General features: G+C 40.8%; 1 long non-coding RNA gene across 1 annotated transcript in view; it reads left to right on the top strand.

Annotated features, from left to right (window-relative positions):
* Nucleotides 1-6,872, top strand: part of LOC125484047 — a 21,766-nt gene extending 14,894 nt beyond the window's left edge. Inside the window, exons 3-4 of the long non-coding RNA XR_007262915.1 lie at nucleotides 5,521-5,594; nucleotides 6,720-6,872. This is a non-coding gene — a long non-coding RNA (uncharacterized LOC125484047). The remainder of the gene's footprint in view (nucleotides 1-5,520; nucleotides 5,595-6,719) is intronic.
* The last annotated feature ends 10,361 nt before the right edge of the window (nucleotides 6,873-17,233 follow it).

Below are 17,233 nucleotides of genomic sequence, written 5' to 3'. Positions count from 1 at the left end.
CCAGCTCCATACTGTGTTATCTCAAAGTCAATGAGCTGATGGTTTTCTCTGGGTGACCTGGTGAGCACCAAGACTGATGTAAGCAAGTACAAAAGACAATTGGAAATAAATTGGCAAACATAGTCTATCTACCTGCTGCTACCGTGCTGTACAATCAGCATTTATTGACCATCCCCAATTGCCCTGGGGAAGGTGGTGGTAAGTTGCCTCCTTGAACCACTGCAGCACTCCCCCAGCCCCTCTATATCACCACCCCCACTGAACCCCGCCACTTTGGACTTCACTGTTTGCAAGTTATTGTGTTTCCTGGCATTAAGAGTCTAATGATGACCATGAATACATTGTCGATTGTCAGGGAATGACCATCTGGTTCACTAATGTCCTTTAGGGAAGGAAACTGCCATACTCACCTGGTCTGGCCTACACGTGACTCCAGTTGCTGTTTTCTTAGCTGTTTTCTGGGCAATTAAGGATGGGCAATAAATGATGGCCTGGCCAGCGATGCCCTCATCCTACGAACAAATAAAAAGATGGTAGCAATCACATTTCAAATGTGCTCCGTTGGCTGGGATTTCCTGAGGTTGTGAAAGGTGCCATACAAATGGAGGCTTTCCTGGATTTTTGTTGGCACAGTTGATATCTAAGAGAGGCTGTGTCAATTTCCAAGTATCACTTTCAATTCCTTCAGTAGGCTCACCTCCCTGCATGATTTGTCTCCTCTTTCCCGAAGTGGGTAACTTATTGTGACACGTGTTTCTGCTGGGGTCAAGAATCCTCCAGCATCTCACTCAGGCGCTCATTTCCCTGTGGGTAAATCAAGGCAGCTTTTCCACTGTGGAATGCATCACCCCAGTCCTATCTTGCCCTACCATCCAGAAGCTGAACGGTTTTAAGTTTGTGCCTCTCTCCACATGCCGACTAACAGTTGACAGGGGGAAAATAAAATCATTCAGCTGAGTAAATGAGTGTGAGTGATCTTTAGTTGCAGAGGTTGACTTCTGACCTTCTCTTTGGGAAATGTCACCTGAAGCAGATTGAACCCCATGCTTAACAGTAGCTGCAATATGCATTAATTGTAAGGCACACTGTCAGATTCATTTCCTGTGGTCGCTTAAATAAAAATGGAATTATTATTTATAAGTGAAAGAGTTTCATGGTGTAATGCAATCTATAACAGGAGACATTTATGGTTTTGAGGCCAAAGAATTATCTGCAGCATTTCACTGAATAAAGTCTGCCTTTTCTAACAGCACAATAAATAAGTAAAACATACCAGGACTGTGTAATCTTTTTAAAAGATTGCTTTCTGTGACTGTCAAAGTGCAGCACAGAGCAAAACCCTTTTGAGCAGTAGGTGACAAATATTTTGTCCTCTTGCCAGTGTTGACAGGATGGTAAGCTGCTGCTGAGAATTGGGGCAAGAGTTTAAGGCATTTATTGTTTCTCCTCTGCTAGGTAAACAAGGGGTAATTTAAACTGCAAATATGGTAAACGTTTAACCAGGTTCCCAGAGACTCGACTTGCATCTTTTCATTGGTAACGGCAGCTCGTTTCAACTAATTGATGAACACTTGGGACTTGGATCTTAAATTCTATATCTAACCTGCTCCAATAATGCATTTTGTCAAAAAAATACTTCCAGAAGTTTTGGTTGTGTGATATTAGCATACAATTGCTTAACGTGTTGCTGGTACAAAAATTTTAGTGAAGGTGTTAACCCATTTAAAATAATTGTGCTACATCTCACCATTAAGATAGCCAACAGAGGAATTTCCCACAAGTGTGTTAAGGGTTTGTACATTAATCATCCCCCAGCATTGACTCAGGTCTTTGCTGTTTTGTCATTAACCATATTAAAAGGCTCAGACCCAAGTCAAAGCAAGTCATCCCTGATTACAAGGGGCTGCCAAAGGAGAAAATTGTGATGATCATCGTGAACAACCCCATGTTCAGTCCTTGGTCGGTTACAGAGCTTGTCCACCTCAAGCATTTGGATGGTGCCTGACAATGATTAGTGTCCTAAGCTAGGAAGGCAGAAATCTACATCTATTTCTGCTTTTGATCACAGCCCAGAGAATTGTCCTGGAAATTCTGCAACTTGGAGATGTCAAGGGAAGTGAGCTCTGTAGTCAAATAACTGCACATAGTGAATAGCTGACAAAGTGAGATGCTGGAATGTTCCTGAAATCTATTGAAATCCTCATCAGACTGAATTAGGCTTTCTAAACGAAGAAGGAAAATTACTGGCAACAAGGAGGAAACTTCTGAATGTTAAACTGTAACAATCTCACTTGTAATTCTCATTGGTGGAAATAGACATCAGCAAATGAAGAAGTAACAGTGAATAGAAGGATATGCTGATTGTTAAAAAGTTCCTTACAATGTAGTAAGAAATGCTAATTCATCAAGCTCATGCTGCACATTGAGCTTAATGCTATTTAAATTGTTAAAAAATAGTTGAACAAAAGTTGCTGTATTGCAGATTTAACATTTTAAACCTATTTGGTAAAGAAAGAATAAATATAATACCCTTTGTCTTCAACTAATTCCCTTATATGATATAAAAACAGCTAACCACTTTCAGGAATGTTCAACCAGTTCAACTAAGATAAGGAGCCTTTATTTAACAATCATTGCCCCTCATCTGAAAGCTTCAAAGTGTCCTGTCCCTTGGCCAACTCGCACTATCTTGATCACATGAGCCTGGGGTGCACCTGGGTCAACTTAAGGCAGGAATAAAGATTTCAAGCCACTTTAATGGTTAAGAAGTGGGCCTCAGCTGTTTGTATAGATGAGAATGGGATGGCTTTGCTAAAAGGGCAAGCTCCGAATCGAATACTTTCAAAGGTCAATGAATATTTATAAATGTGGTCGGGTGCAAATACGCTGTTTACAACAGTTGTAAGCAAAGGTTTTACATTTCAAACACAAACGGAACTCCCATCCCACGATTTCATTCTCAAAACTGTCTTCGCTGAGTTTGGCAAGATGAAAATTAACACTTCTATTTAACTTATTTTTAACTTTTTTAACCAATCTTTTGCATTTTAACTTATCACACTGATAGCTCTTTGATTTGCTCTCAGCCAGTCCAACATATACACACTCAATAAAAAAACAGACAGCGGTTTCTTCTCTTGTCTGGAGTATTTGGAATATAGTCCCCACTGGTTACTGGTCCTGACAACTTGTGTTGACTTCTTTGAGCCTGACTTCAATATCTGTGCTAAAACAAAATGCTGTCATTATCTCCCTGCAGGCATGTTTCAGAATTCAGTTGATTTTCACAGATGTTTTCGAAACCTAGACCAACCCAATCACCTGTGCCACCGCTGCTATGTGGGTGGTATTACAGTTGCATGTTTACGATGGTCATGCATGGGCAATGCTTTATCATGGAGATTGCCAGATTAAAGACAAAAGGATGCATTTTGAGTTAGGTGCTCTGGGATACTTTGCATACAAGTAAATAAAAACAAGTCAGCAACAAGCACTTTAAAAAAAAATTAATTGACGTTCAGAAATTATGTCTTTCACATTTGTGTCAGTAAAGTATATAAACTATGAAGTATATCTGATGCACTGTCAGGGTAGACAGGGAGAAAATCATTCCAGCAGAAGGAAGCAATGTAATAACAGGTTAAAGATGTAAGATCATTGGCAAAATATCCGAGGGGTATGGCAGGGTATTTGTTGTAATCAGGGATGCCTGAGATGATGAAGGAAGTAGAGTTAAAAGTTACCCACAAAGAAGTGAAATGTACTTGAAGTGGAAATTGTCTATTGGTAACGATCAACAGTGTGGGGCTAAAATGGCTTTCAGACGGTCTGCAAATGCACAATGGATCAGAACGTCTCCTTCTATTGTATTATTCTGTGATTTGGAACAGAATTTAAATTTTACTGCTCCTCACTATTTCTGAACTGGATTTCACTTCAGATTCTCTTTAGAATTTTAAATATAACATTTAGATAAATCTAGATATACATACCTTCCTTAGTTGGATGCATATGTTGGCACAATATGTGTGTTACGAAAAGAAGCTATTGTCTTGTATACACGGAGCCAAAAGTGTAAAAGTAATTGCCTGTAAAGGCTGTCTATTGTGATTGGAAGTCATTATTGGACAATTAAAAATATCTGTTATCTGTACTGATAGTTTAAACTTCGAACAGTTGAGTTACTCAAATAACGTCCTTGTGCAACTTCTTGGGATAGATTACTACATTTTCAACAACAACTTGCATTTATATTTGCATTCTTGATAACAACAAAACATTCCAGGGGCAAATAGAGCAAAACCGGTCAGTAAGTTGCATAAGGAATTACAAGGCCAGAATGCCACAAATAGTTTTTAAAAAGAACTTTAAGAAGGAAAGCAAGGCAGTGGGGTGGACAGACGCAGAGAGAGAATTCCAGAACATAGGGCTTAGCAGCCAAAGTTACTGCAACCAATTCCAAAATTGCTTATTTGGCAAGAATTGATGGTGTACAGGGAACCCAGGGAAGTTGCTAGGGTTGAAGGAGATCAAAGGTGATAATATGCAATTTATTGTTGTTGCTGAATTAGTGATCACTGAACCTTTCCTCAGTACCATAACGAGGGCAGGACTGAAAGTAACTGTACAAAGCACTCATAGTATTATGCGTAGTCATTTCTCCCTAATTTAATTTGTCACATGTTCTGTGCAAGTTACTGTTACAGTAGCAGGAAATGTTTCATGCAAAGATTAAACTTTTAGGTGAATGATATCCCACTGTGGAGTGGCCTCACCAGTGCTTTCAATGCCAACGCGGTTTAAATGAAGCTGACACCATACTGGAGCTTGTTTAGGGCAGTTTCCCAGAGACAGGTTCCATGTTCACATTGTGAGTGTGCGTACACATCTGTATGAATACGTATTTAAATTTGAATTTGTATCATTTATTGTCACATATATTTAATATAGAAATACAGTGAAATGTTTAAAATGTCGCCGTGAGCCAGAGCCATTTTGAGTAACTTAAAAATATTAAAAAAGATAATTTTAAAAAAATTGAAAACAAGATAACTGAAAGGGAGCCCAACTTTTCCATGACCACCGATAGCCGCCTGTTCCACACCGCTGCCAGAGCCCCACTCCTGGTTCACCAGCTGGTTGACTCATGTCGCCATTTTGCCACCAGTACTCAGGTTCACAGTGCTGCCTCTGCTAAAGCCGCTGCTGCTCCCGACCCCGTCGAAGCCACCTTCCTACTGGCTCAGCTCTCCTCAGAAGGTAAGTAGAAGTCAGAGCTGAAAAAGGAAAAAAAAACAAGAAGAAGAAAAGCAGATGGAGTGGACAAGCCCCAGACCCAGGAGCCCAGACACTGCCTACTCTGCCGTCACCGTCTTGGAAGATATGTATGTGTAATGCTGTTTAAACCTGTATGTGGATGTGTATGCATGTGTCTGTGTGTGCCTATATGTACTCGTGTACGTTTGTAGATCTATGTACATTTGTGTAGGAATTTACATGCCCACTTGATATGTTTTAAAGGAAACTTGACCCCAAGAAGGAGAAGACAAGAGAATGATCTGTTGATAGGATGAAGTGAAGTCGAATGGAAGGAGGTTTGTGTCACGTGTAGCCCTATTGAATTCAATGGCTTGTTTCTGTGCTGTAATTTCTATGTAATGAGGGATCACACTATCAAGATGAGAATCTGCTCATCGGCAAGGCCTCTTGAAATTTGACCTCAACAAAGATTAACATCAAAGGCTTTTGTTGACCAATGAGCAGACAGCACCTGGTTTAGAATTTCTCAGTGCAAAATTTCTGGTTTTCTGGGCCACTCCCAAGAGGCTTTATCCTTCCCTCAAGTCTATTTCCCACTTTCGCTTCTCATCATTGACGCAGTCTCATGATTTACTGTCATCTTTATGCTGCCACTGCAGCTTGCAGATGCTAGCCGCTGGATGCATAGTTCTGTCAACTTCTGCATTGATGTGGAAAAAAAACACATTGCAAGCTTGAAGTGCGGTTTCTTTTTCATCTGCCCCTTCCTTGTAAAGAAACACCTACTCCTCACATTGGCACTGATATATAACCGGAGTGCAAGCATTGTCACTTGAGCAAATACTTTGGCATCCTCTGAAATTCTGCATCAAATTTCCACACACAGGAAGTCCCAGAAGTCCTGCAAAAATACTGGCTTCGGAATGAATTGGAGTTTTAACCAGTTGGTTCCCCTAGCAAGCTCTCATCCCAGCAGATTGAAACGAGCAGATTAACCGGTGAAAATGATAATCTAAAACAAATCGTTCAAACCCATTCATGGACAGCGAATAGCCTGTCTCCCTGCAAATATAGATATCTTTACATGTCCCTGGTTACAATGGGAGCAAATTACTGCAGTTGCTGGAAACTGTACTGAGAACAAAAATGCTGGAGATCACAGTGAGCCAGACAGCAATTGGTTACAAACCAGTGCAGTTTTCAGCACACACAAGTGGTCTCTACAAGATTAATACATTACATATGAATGAGAAAATTCTTATTGATCTTTTGTTCCGAGTTGGTGATATTTTGTCCAACGACTGGGAGAATTAAGAAAAATGTCTTAGCTGTAAAACCAACTAATTATGAATTGCCTGCCTGCTCTGGTTAATAAGATAACTGCTATTAATAGAAAGGCAAAGGGGTTACTTTCCTCTGTGGCCATGTATTTACCAGCCTTTTGGACCATTCAACTGCAGACTGAAAAAGAGCAAACGTATGCCAGCAGGATGTTGGGAGGCTATTGTCTAAGAAATTGCAGAGTTAACAGCTCCTCTTTTACATGGGATTCCTGGGTTATGGTGTCGCCAAGAAGGACAAATAAAGTAATCTTCAGCTGCAAATGAAAACATGTTCAAAAAAGGTGAGAAGCGTATTGCTTTGGAATGCATTTATTCTGACCAAACAATTCTCCTTATGTTTCTTCAGAAACGAATGGCCAAGTGAACATCAAAACTAAATTTTTCATTCTGAAACTGATTCACCTCAGAACATTTTTAAGTTCGATGTTTTATAAATATAAATTATCAAGCTGTGCCCACGTACTCATGTTCTTATTTAATTTTATTTGGGTAAACTGCCAGGATGATTACAATACCGATTGGCAACTGTTGTAAATACTCAACTATTTTCAAAAACATTTGACAATGTTGAGGTTAAACAAATGGGTGGCAGTGGAAGAATTAAGGGCTTATAGACTCTGTTAGACTGGTTTCAATAGCCTTAACATTGTAATTGCATTTCAGTTACATCAGAAGCGTAACTAACATTTAGTGAGACTTATGAAACAACCAATGCAGCATCCTGATGACTTCAATCAGCACATTTATATTGGTTTCCACAACTATACCAATGATAACAAATACTACCCCATCTCCATCTCTGTTACCTCCTGCACTGTTTTTAAATTATCAATCTCCCTATCTCCCATGTCATAGTGGATGAGTGAAATTTCCCTCAATTAAACATTGAGAAGTCTGAAGCCATTGTCTTTGCTCCCCACTCCACATTTTGTTCCCTTGAGATTGTCTCCATTTCTGTCCCTGCAAACTGTCCGAGAATAAAGCGGCCTGATCGTAATCTTGCCATCATACTTGACCCCGAAATGAACTTTCAACCAAATGTCCACTCCATGATTCAGAGCCCTTTTTCCATCTCCAAAGCAATGCTAAACCTTGCCCCTGCCTCAGCTTATTTGCTGCTGAAACACTCATCCATATCATTATTGTTTATAGCCATGACTATACACAGGCACTCCTGACTGGCTTCCCACATTCTACACTCTGCATATTTGAGGCCGTCCAAAACTCTGTCTTCTTAACTTGCACCAAGTCCAGTTCCTCAGTGGTCACTTACGTTCCAGGGTACATTTGATCTTTCTCTCTCTAAAGGTGAACAGGGGGCAGCACCTTGTGTTCGTAATTCTCATTCTTGTTTTGCTAATCCGTCCATGGCCTCCCCACTTCCTATCCCTACATGTTCCTCCTGTCCCTCAAATATGAGCGATCTGCGCTCATATACTTCTGACCACTTGGTCTTCTCTGATTTTAATTCCTTCATCAACCATTGGCTGTACTTTCTACTGTCTAGGTCCTAAACTCTGGAATTCCCCCTATGCCTCTCAATTTCCCTTTCAACCTTTAAAGATGATGTTCTTTAAAAGCCACTTCTTTGACAAAGCTTTGAGCAATCTTCCCAAATATCAGTGTCGAATGTTGCTTTTTAATGTTCGTGTGAAGCGCACTTCATCACAATAAAGCTGCAATACAAATACAATTTGATTTCAGTTGTTATACTAAACATTGGCTGTGTGCTATAGCACTGCTACCAACATGTATCTGAGCTACTTTGTGACTGTTGCAACCGGAAGCAAACCAAACCAAATCTTTTATCCTGTTTACCAAAATTCAAGAATTATATCTGAAGAACCATGCTGCATTTATAGAACTGGATTTTCGATAATGCTAGAGCCATTGTAGTTCTAAATGTGTAGTGAAACCAATATGTATAAACTCACAGTGGATGGTGGAAGGAAATGATACAGGCAAAAAATGGCTTATGTTAAATCCTTGGTTTTTGCTGTTAGTTTATCTCAGCAACCGTTAATGGAGTGAAGTTACTTTAGATGATTGTAAGACTGTTGTAATGTTAACTTCATGGTGACCATGTAACCATTGATGATTGTCATTAAAAGTAACATGTGGCTCACTGGCTCCTTTAGGGAAGAAATCTGCTGTCATAGAGACATACAGAGCGGAAACAGACCCTTCCATCCGATCAGTCCATGCTGAACATAATCTCAAACTAACCTAATCCCGCCTGCCTGTTCCTGGCCCATATCCCTCCAGACCTTTCCTATTCATGTACTTTTCCAAATGTCTTTTAAATGTTGTAATTGTGTCTATATCCACCACTTCCTCAGGAAGTTCATTCCACACAAGAACCATCCTCTGTATAAAAAAATTTGCCCCCTATGTCTTTTTTAAATCTTCTTCTCTCACCTTAAAAATGTGTCCCCTATTCTTGAAATCCCACATCCTAGGGAAAAGACAACTACCATTAACTCTATCTATACCTCTCATAATTTTATAAATTTCTATCAGGTTGCTTCTCAACCTCCTACGCTCCTGTGAAAAATGTCTCACCTCACCAGCCTTTCTTTGGAACTTAAAACTTCCATACCCGGCAACATCATGATTAATCTCTTCTGAACTGTCTCCAGCTTAATAATATCCTTCCTATAACTGGGCGACCAGAACTGGACGCAGTACTCCAGAAGAGGCCTCACCAATGTCCTGTACAACCTCAACATGACTTCCCAACTCCTATGCTCAAAGGACTGAGCAATGAAGGCAAGTGTGACACATGCCTTTTTAACCACCCCGTCTATATTTGACACGAATTTCAAAGAATTATGTTCCTGAACCCGTGGGTCCCTCTGTTCTACAACACTACTGAAGGCCTTACCATTAATTGTATGAGACCTACACTTGTTTGTTGTACCAAAATGCAATACCTTGCATTTATCCAGTTTGAACTTCATCTGCCATTTTTTCAGCCCATTGACCCATTTGATCAAGATTCCTTTGTAATCTTAGAAAACCTTCCTCACTCTACTATGCCACCAATTTGGGTACTGTCCGCAAACTTAGTAACCATACACAAAAACAAAGTTGCTGGAAAAACTCAGCAGGTCTGGCAGCATCTGTGATGGAAAAAACAGAGTTAACGTTTCGGTTCCGGTGACCCTTCCTCAGAACCAGAGGATCATTTTGCCCAAAGCCTTACACACATTTGGTCCAAAGCCTTAAATGCTATGACATTTCAGGTGCTCATCCAAGTACTTTCTAAGGGTGTGAGGTTACCTGTTTCAACTGCCCTCCCAGACAGTGCATTCCAGACCCCCACCACCCTCTGGTTGGGAATAAAAATGCTTCCTCAACTCCCCTCTAAACCTCCAGCTTTTACAGATGTGACCCCTCATTATTGACCCTTAAGCTAAGAGGGACAGTTACTTTCTATCAACCTTGTCCATGCATCTCATAATATTAATACCTTAAGCAGTTCCCCTTCAACTTTCTCTGCTCTAAAGAAAGTAAAAGGAGCCTATCCAAATGTAGACATCGCTATTTTGTACCCCAGCCGACTCCTTACTATTCTCTATTTGAGTGCTATCTGCCTCTCCAGAATTTTGTGGACCCTTATATTACTGTCTAATGTTCTCTCCTGATTTACACAATCTAACCAAGTTGGCTTAAACTCTCCCTAACATCACTAGCAACGGAACTCAGCGCTGGATACATTCTGACACAACATCATCAACTTGTACAGATGCCACTTCAGAGCTAGTTCCAGGTTACCAGGAATCCAGAATAACTTCCTTTTTCCAGCCACTTGCTCACCTATCTTTTCCTCCTGTTTCTGAACTCATTTGCATTTAGCACTGTTGTCATGTAAGAGAATATGGATTGCCAATTTACACGCAGCAAGGTACCTCAAACAATAAGGAAGTGAATCATTCCCCATCTACTCTGCAATGCGTTTCATTATTTTAGATGACTCAAACCAGCTAAAACTGAGGCTAACAATCGCTCATCACATTGATGGTTCTTCATCTTAGGTTCCATCCTGTGAATAATGGCTGATTCCTTCTGAGGTCAGTACATCCTTCATTTCAGAAGACATATCCCAATTTAGCACTCTATTGTGGGTCTATGAATCAACCTAAACTACTCTTGAACTTAATGCAGTTACAATGTTACGATATTATTACCAAACAAGACAAGCTTCCAGTCAGGAGTCTAGCTTGATAGATCATATCTTCATTTGTTTTTGTCTTAGCTAAGTGGTCTCTCGCTGAAGCATATGCATGCAATGGTGCAGATTTTGCTTCAGCAACAAACTGAATGTTTCATACAAAAGTAACATAGATATAATAGAATAATCCAAACTCTGCACTTGTTTGAAGGTTTTAAACACACAGTAAAAATCCAATCCCATTAATCCCAAGACATTCCTTTATAAGTTGAAAAGAAACAAAACAGCTTGTATATAGGACCTAAAACAACTTATTGTTACCGAAACATCACTTATAAAATACTCACACTAGTATCCCTGTACCTAACACCTCAGCAGGTTTGTCACTTTGAAATCAGCTTTTAAACTGAATGTATAAATAGCTTCTTCCTGGAGACATCATACACTTGAGCTTCATAGAACACGTGGAAAAAAGGAACAAGAGTAGGCTATTCAGCCCATTGAGTTTGCTACACCATTCAATATAATAATGGCTGATCATTCAAATCAGTACCATGTTCCTACTTTTTCTCTATGTTCTTTGATACCTTTAGCCCTTTGGAACTGTTTCTAAGTCCTTCTTGAAAACATTCAATATTTTGGCCTCAACTGCTTTCTGTGGCAGAGAATTCCACAGGCTCACCAATCTCTAGATGAAGAAATTTCTCCTCCTCTCAATCCAAAACAATCAACACCATATCCTTAAATTTGATCTCTGGTTCTGGACTTCCTAGTCATCAGACGGGGTAGGATGATAAAGTCTACCAGTAGAAATGATTGTTGCTTTGCAGTTGGGAATTTGCAACAATCCAACAGCTTCTTGGTCACTTTTAATCATGACTTGCTTTTTACTTGCAATTCATGAAGTACCAATTATGGTTTCAAAGCTCACTCTGGGTCCTGTAATATAATCACAAAACTACCATACTTTCTTAAATATAACACAGTGAGGAGCTGGAGGAACACAGCAGGCTAGGCAGCATGAGAGGAGCAGGAAAGCTGACGTTTTGGGTCGGGACCCTTCTTCAAAAACTTTCTTAAATGCTTTTTTAAAGCTTTTACAATGTTGACTGGCATTGATTAGCCTTGAACGAGTTGCAATTGTTAAAAGAATTCTGAGCCTAACCCATTGTCCATGTAATCCTCTCCTGTGTCTCTCCATTCAAATACATTCTCATCTTCCATTGGTCATGTCAGGTACTTGGTTGCATTAAACCCCTTTTTTCCTGTTTTATCCACTGGCTTGGTCTCATTCTTATCACAATTGCTCTGTTCTTGTCTTGATTCACTCTCCTTTGTATCGAGAGCAGACTTGGATCTACTTTAATCTATTCCTAAAACTAAGTCATGTAAATGGCTGACTAAATTGACCGAAGAAATTTATTCCAGCTGAGTTCTGGGATGGACTACTTGAATCGACTGATTACTAACTAACTAACCAATCACTATATTTTCATCTGAATTATATTAACAAATCTCATCTCACTTCCTCATGTTCTGATGAAAAGAATCTGATTATCTTTGAAGTGATTGTAACAAGGTCAGCCAGGTGGACCTCATAGAGTATGAGTCCCCTGATTGGGGCTGTTAACCTGGTCCAATCAGGGAGCCCTGGCTGGCAGGTGTAAACCGGAGGTTCTGTTCACTCCGAGAGTTGGCGCTGAGGAAGCTGGGCCAGTGTCAAGGACTCTCCACGTGTAAATAAAGGGTGACTTGGTGACAGGATACCGGCCTCTGTGGAGTTATTTTTTGTAATTGAAGCCCTTGTGAATCCCTTGTATAACTTACTCTTAGCTTTGATATCCCTTGCCATGATAGAAAAGAAAGTTCAATTCTGAGGATATAGCAAGAACTACAGATGCCGGGGTCAGAGCCAACACAGTGTCGAACTGGAGGAACACAGCAGGCCAGGCAGCATCAGAGGAGCAGGGAAGTTGACGTTTCGGATTGGGACCCTTCTTCAAAAAAATTTCTGATTTCAACACCAGGAGACTCTTGTTGAGGAATTTCTTCTTTCGATTGTTCCATCAGAGTAGTAGGTGCATTTTTTTTTTCACTCTTGCATGGGATGTGGGCACAGCTGACAAGGCTAACATTTGTTATCCATCCTTAATTGTCTTTGAACTGAAGGCTTGCTAGACCACTCAGAGGGCAGATTAAAGTTAACCATATTGTTGTGGGTCTGCAGTCCCATGTCAATCAGAGCAGGTAAGGACAGTAGATTTGTTTCCCTGAAGAGCATTAGTGAACCTGATTGGCTTCTTACAAAATAATTGTTCCAAAATATTGGCACCAATTAATTTTTATTGAGTTGAACTTTATTATCTTCCATGGTCTGATTTGAACCCAGGACCCCAGAATATTAAAATTGGGTTTATGGACTATTATTCCTATTTTTTACCACCACTATCTTCTTCTAATCAGTATTGTTGATCATTGAACATATTCAAGCCTGGGTGAGGCAGACTTTTAACAAGGTAATCAGATGTTATGGGGAACAGGCAGGAAGGTGGAGTTAAGTACACATTTGGATCCAAGCCAATCACCTTTCTTTGGTGGTAGATTTTATTAACTATTCAGTCTCCCAGCTCCTTCCATATGCCAATGTCACCTATTCCCCTATATATATCTATCCAGTCAATTCAGTGAGCAATTAATCCCAATCATCTGCTTTTAACAAATACATTCATGGCATGAAGGCATTACTGGCTAGGCTAGCATTTATTGCCTGATCCTAGTTACTGGTGCTGCCTCCTTGAACCACTGCAGTTTTTTTGCTGTAGGTAGACTCACAATGTTGTTAGGAAGAGAGTCCCAGTATTCGAGTCCAGTTACGCTGAAGGAATGATGATGATGTAGTTCTAAGTCAGGATGGTGAACAGCTTGGAGGGGAATTTGCAGGTGTTGCTGTTTTATGTATCTGCTGCCCTTGTTCTCCTAGATGGATTTAGTGGTCATGGATTTAGAAGATGCTGTCTAAGTATCTTTGGTGAATTTTTTGCTGTGTATCTTGCAGATAGTACTAAGTGCTACAGCTGCTACTTGGTGTCAGTGGTGGAGGGAATGGATATTTGTGGATGTGGTGCCAATCAAGTGGGTTGCTTTGTCCTGGATGGTGTGAAGCTTCTTATGTTTTGCTGGAGCTACATGTTTTCAGGCAAGTGGGGAGTGTTCCATTACACTCCTGACTTGTGCCTTGTAGATGATGGACAGACTTTGGGGAGTCAGGAGGTGAGTCACACAATGACTGATTCCCAGCCTCTAACCTAGGCTTGTAACCAGTGTATGGCTAGTCCAGTTCAGTTTCTGGTTAATGTGAACCTCCAGGAGGTTGATAAGCACTCCCTGAGCTCATGTTTATACAGTATCATTCACCTCCTCAGAATATACCAAAGAGTTTCACCACAGTCAAGTACTTCTGCAGTACTGTTGCAATGTTGTAAATAGTTAGGACATGTCCTAATTGCAACTCTTTCATGCTTTATTCCCAGCAACATAGCATGATAAATAGAGAGTAACAGTACTACGATGTGAAACTAATCAAGCAAGTATGGTTGTTTCATGCAACTTCATTGTAAGATCATTGATCTCCTGATCCATATGAAGCAATGTAACAGCCATAAGATTACTTCTCAATATCACATAGTCTCAAGTCACATTCTGGTAAGATAGTGTGACGTCGGCTTGGATTTAATGGAGAATGCAGGAGGGCCAATGATGACAAGCACATTGAGCAAGTGCAGAATCATGGGGGTGAGCTAAAAGGCCCATTCCCACTGGTGAGTAAATAAAACTCCCAACTTAGTCAATGGTGGTAATGGGCCAATGTATGTAACCTGCCTTCTGCCTTATGAGGCTCATTTTTGAGCTACTTTTAGGCCATTACCCGAGCCCACCAGGATTCAGTGATAACTCAGGGATGTGTGCAGATCTCCAGTGGATCACAAAGGCCAGCGGGCAATCCCCTGGCTGGTTTCCAAGTGACTTTCCAGGATTGTCCCTGCTTTCAAAGGAGCTGAGTGATTGTGCAAGAGACCCTGGAATCGGGAAGGTGGAAACTGGCTGAGAGTCACCTCTCTTGCCCTTTCATCTGACCCCATGTCTCACCCTACCCTCACTGGCGATCCCCTCGTCTTGACCTCCTATCTGTCAACACTTGGCCATCTCGAGGCGATAGTCCCTGCTGAAGGCCCCTCGACAAACAACCAGTAGCAACCAATGGTCTTGGGGGATTTTGTCAGCAGTGGAGAGCTGCCAGCCTGGTTAGCATCCTCTGGGGGCAGGGGCCTTTCCACAATGACCAGGGACTTAACTCCGTGGATGTCTTCATGCTGTCCACCTGAGTGCCTGATTGCAATTAAATAGTCTTGCCACCTTGGAGAAGTGATACAGGCCTCCCACCAGGGTCAAGCCTGTGTGACCCACACCTTGAAATCATTTGAGGGTGGCACGGTGCATGTTATCTACATGGACTTTAGCAAGGCCTTTGACAAGGTACTGCGTGGTGGGCTGTTGAGTAAGGTTAAATCTCATGGAATCCAAGGAGAACGAGCTAATTGGATACAAAATTGGCTTGAAGGCAGAAGACAGAGGGTGGTGATAGAGGATTGTTTTTCAAACTGGAGGCCTGTGATCAATGGTGTGCCACAGGAATCCGTGCTGGGTCCACTGTATTTTGTCATTTGTATGAATGATTTTGAGAATTTAGGAGGTATAGCTAGTAAGTTTGTGGTTGACACTGAGAATGGTGGTATAGTGAACAGTGGAGAAGGCAATCTGGGAATACTGTGTGTGTGGGTGTCATTTATAAGTTCTTTGCGACAAAATCTCATCTATCGACTGGAAGGCTACAGCAAGAGTGGTCCTTGTTAAACAGACACAGGACAAGCTGTAGCCCCTGCAAGGTTAATTTCTATTGCTTGTGGTTTAGCTTCTCCTGAAGCTGTTTGACAAAACTTACAAACCCCTTCTGGACTTATGAAGAGAAACAAAGACTGCTGCATGTTATTGAAGAGTGTCCCCTCTCCAAATTAAATGGTGGACTAATCACCTTGAAATCAACAAACGAGGAAATGATCACTTTGCACTTGTTGAATAGATAAAAGATCTAGTCTTCAAATAAATCAAACTGACTTATAGTTTACCAGTCCTCTGTGTGCACAGAGAGGCTGGAAGGAGCAGCAACTGGTATTAAATTCTGTCCACAGTTCATGGTGAATTTGTTGCTTACTTTCACACCTTGCTGTTATTTGAGTGTCTTCATCAACACATTGTTCTCAGCACAGCAAGTTTGTGGAGACCACCCATGTAGTTCATACTCCTCTGTCCTGCTTGATTCTGTATATCGATGAGTTGGTCTTCTGACTTGTAGACTGCATTTATCTGTACCCTCATGTCATCCACAATCAGCAGAATGACTCTGCCAATAAAACAAGCCTTCTTCCACGATGGTCCCATCCATCAACGTTCCAATTTCACACTCAACAACAATTCACATTTGTATAGTACCTTATAGTGCAGCGAACATCAGAGGTGTATTGTCGAAGTTTGCTACTGTGCCATGTAAGGAGATAGAGAGATACCATTTTAACCAAGCCTTCAGATGGCTATGTTTTAAGGAGTATCTTACTTGAGGGCAGTTTAGGGAGGGGGACCCAGTACTTGTCAAGAATAGTACAATTAAAAGCAGAATGTGTAGGGGATCAGAAATAAGAGAGAACAGTTATGATGGAGGGTTGTCGGGTTGGAGGTGATGGGAATAGTCGAGAGCATGGATGGATTTGAAAACAAGGATAAGGATTTGCTCACATGAGCACTCATTTTGACTTGGTGCAATAATGTGAAACGGGTAATGTTAAGTTTGTTTTACGATCCCCAATTATTAATTGTCATTGAAGATATTCAAAGATAGGGGGCATTTGTAGTGCCAATTCTGCACTTGCCATATCTCAGAAACAGTGCTTTGGTAAATAACTTCTCCCTTTTCAGTGAAATTTTTGATTTAGCTTCAGAAAGCGAATTAAATCTTGCAGATGCTGAAATAAACCAGATGTTGAGGTACACAAAGGAAATACACAGAAATTTTTTCACTTGCAGGAAATGTTTTGCATTGTATTCTGTATGCTGGAACTGTGAAATCGTGTTGGGTCACAACTTGTAAACATATCAATTCTGCATCCCTTTGTCCATTGCAATTTGCCTGAATTGAATCCTAAGAATTGCATTTGCAGCCACAAGGGCTGAGGCCTTACATTCAGTGTCAGTGTTGGCTTGTAATTACTCCCTGCAGCCCACAGTGAGAGCAAACATGGACAGAAAACACAGGAGCTTCAGAGTAATATCACTTGTCACAGCTGTGACAACTGAAGTTAAGAATGAAGCCTTGTTGCTTGTTGAAGTTTGTTTGACCATAGATGAA

Source organism: Rhincodon typus, chromosome 9 (genome assembly GCF_021869965.1).
Source record: "Rhincodon typus isolate 14 chromosome 9, sRhiTyp1.1, whole genome shotgun sequence".
Lineage (NCBI taxonomy): Eukaryota > Metazoa > Chordata > Chondrichthyes > Orectolobiformes > Rhincodontidae > Rhincodon > Rhincodon typus.
Note: the sequence above shows the minus strand (reverse complement) of the source record. Positions and strands in the feature narration are given on the sequence as shown.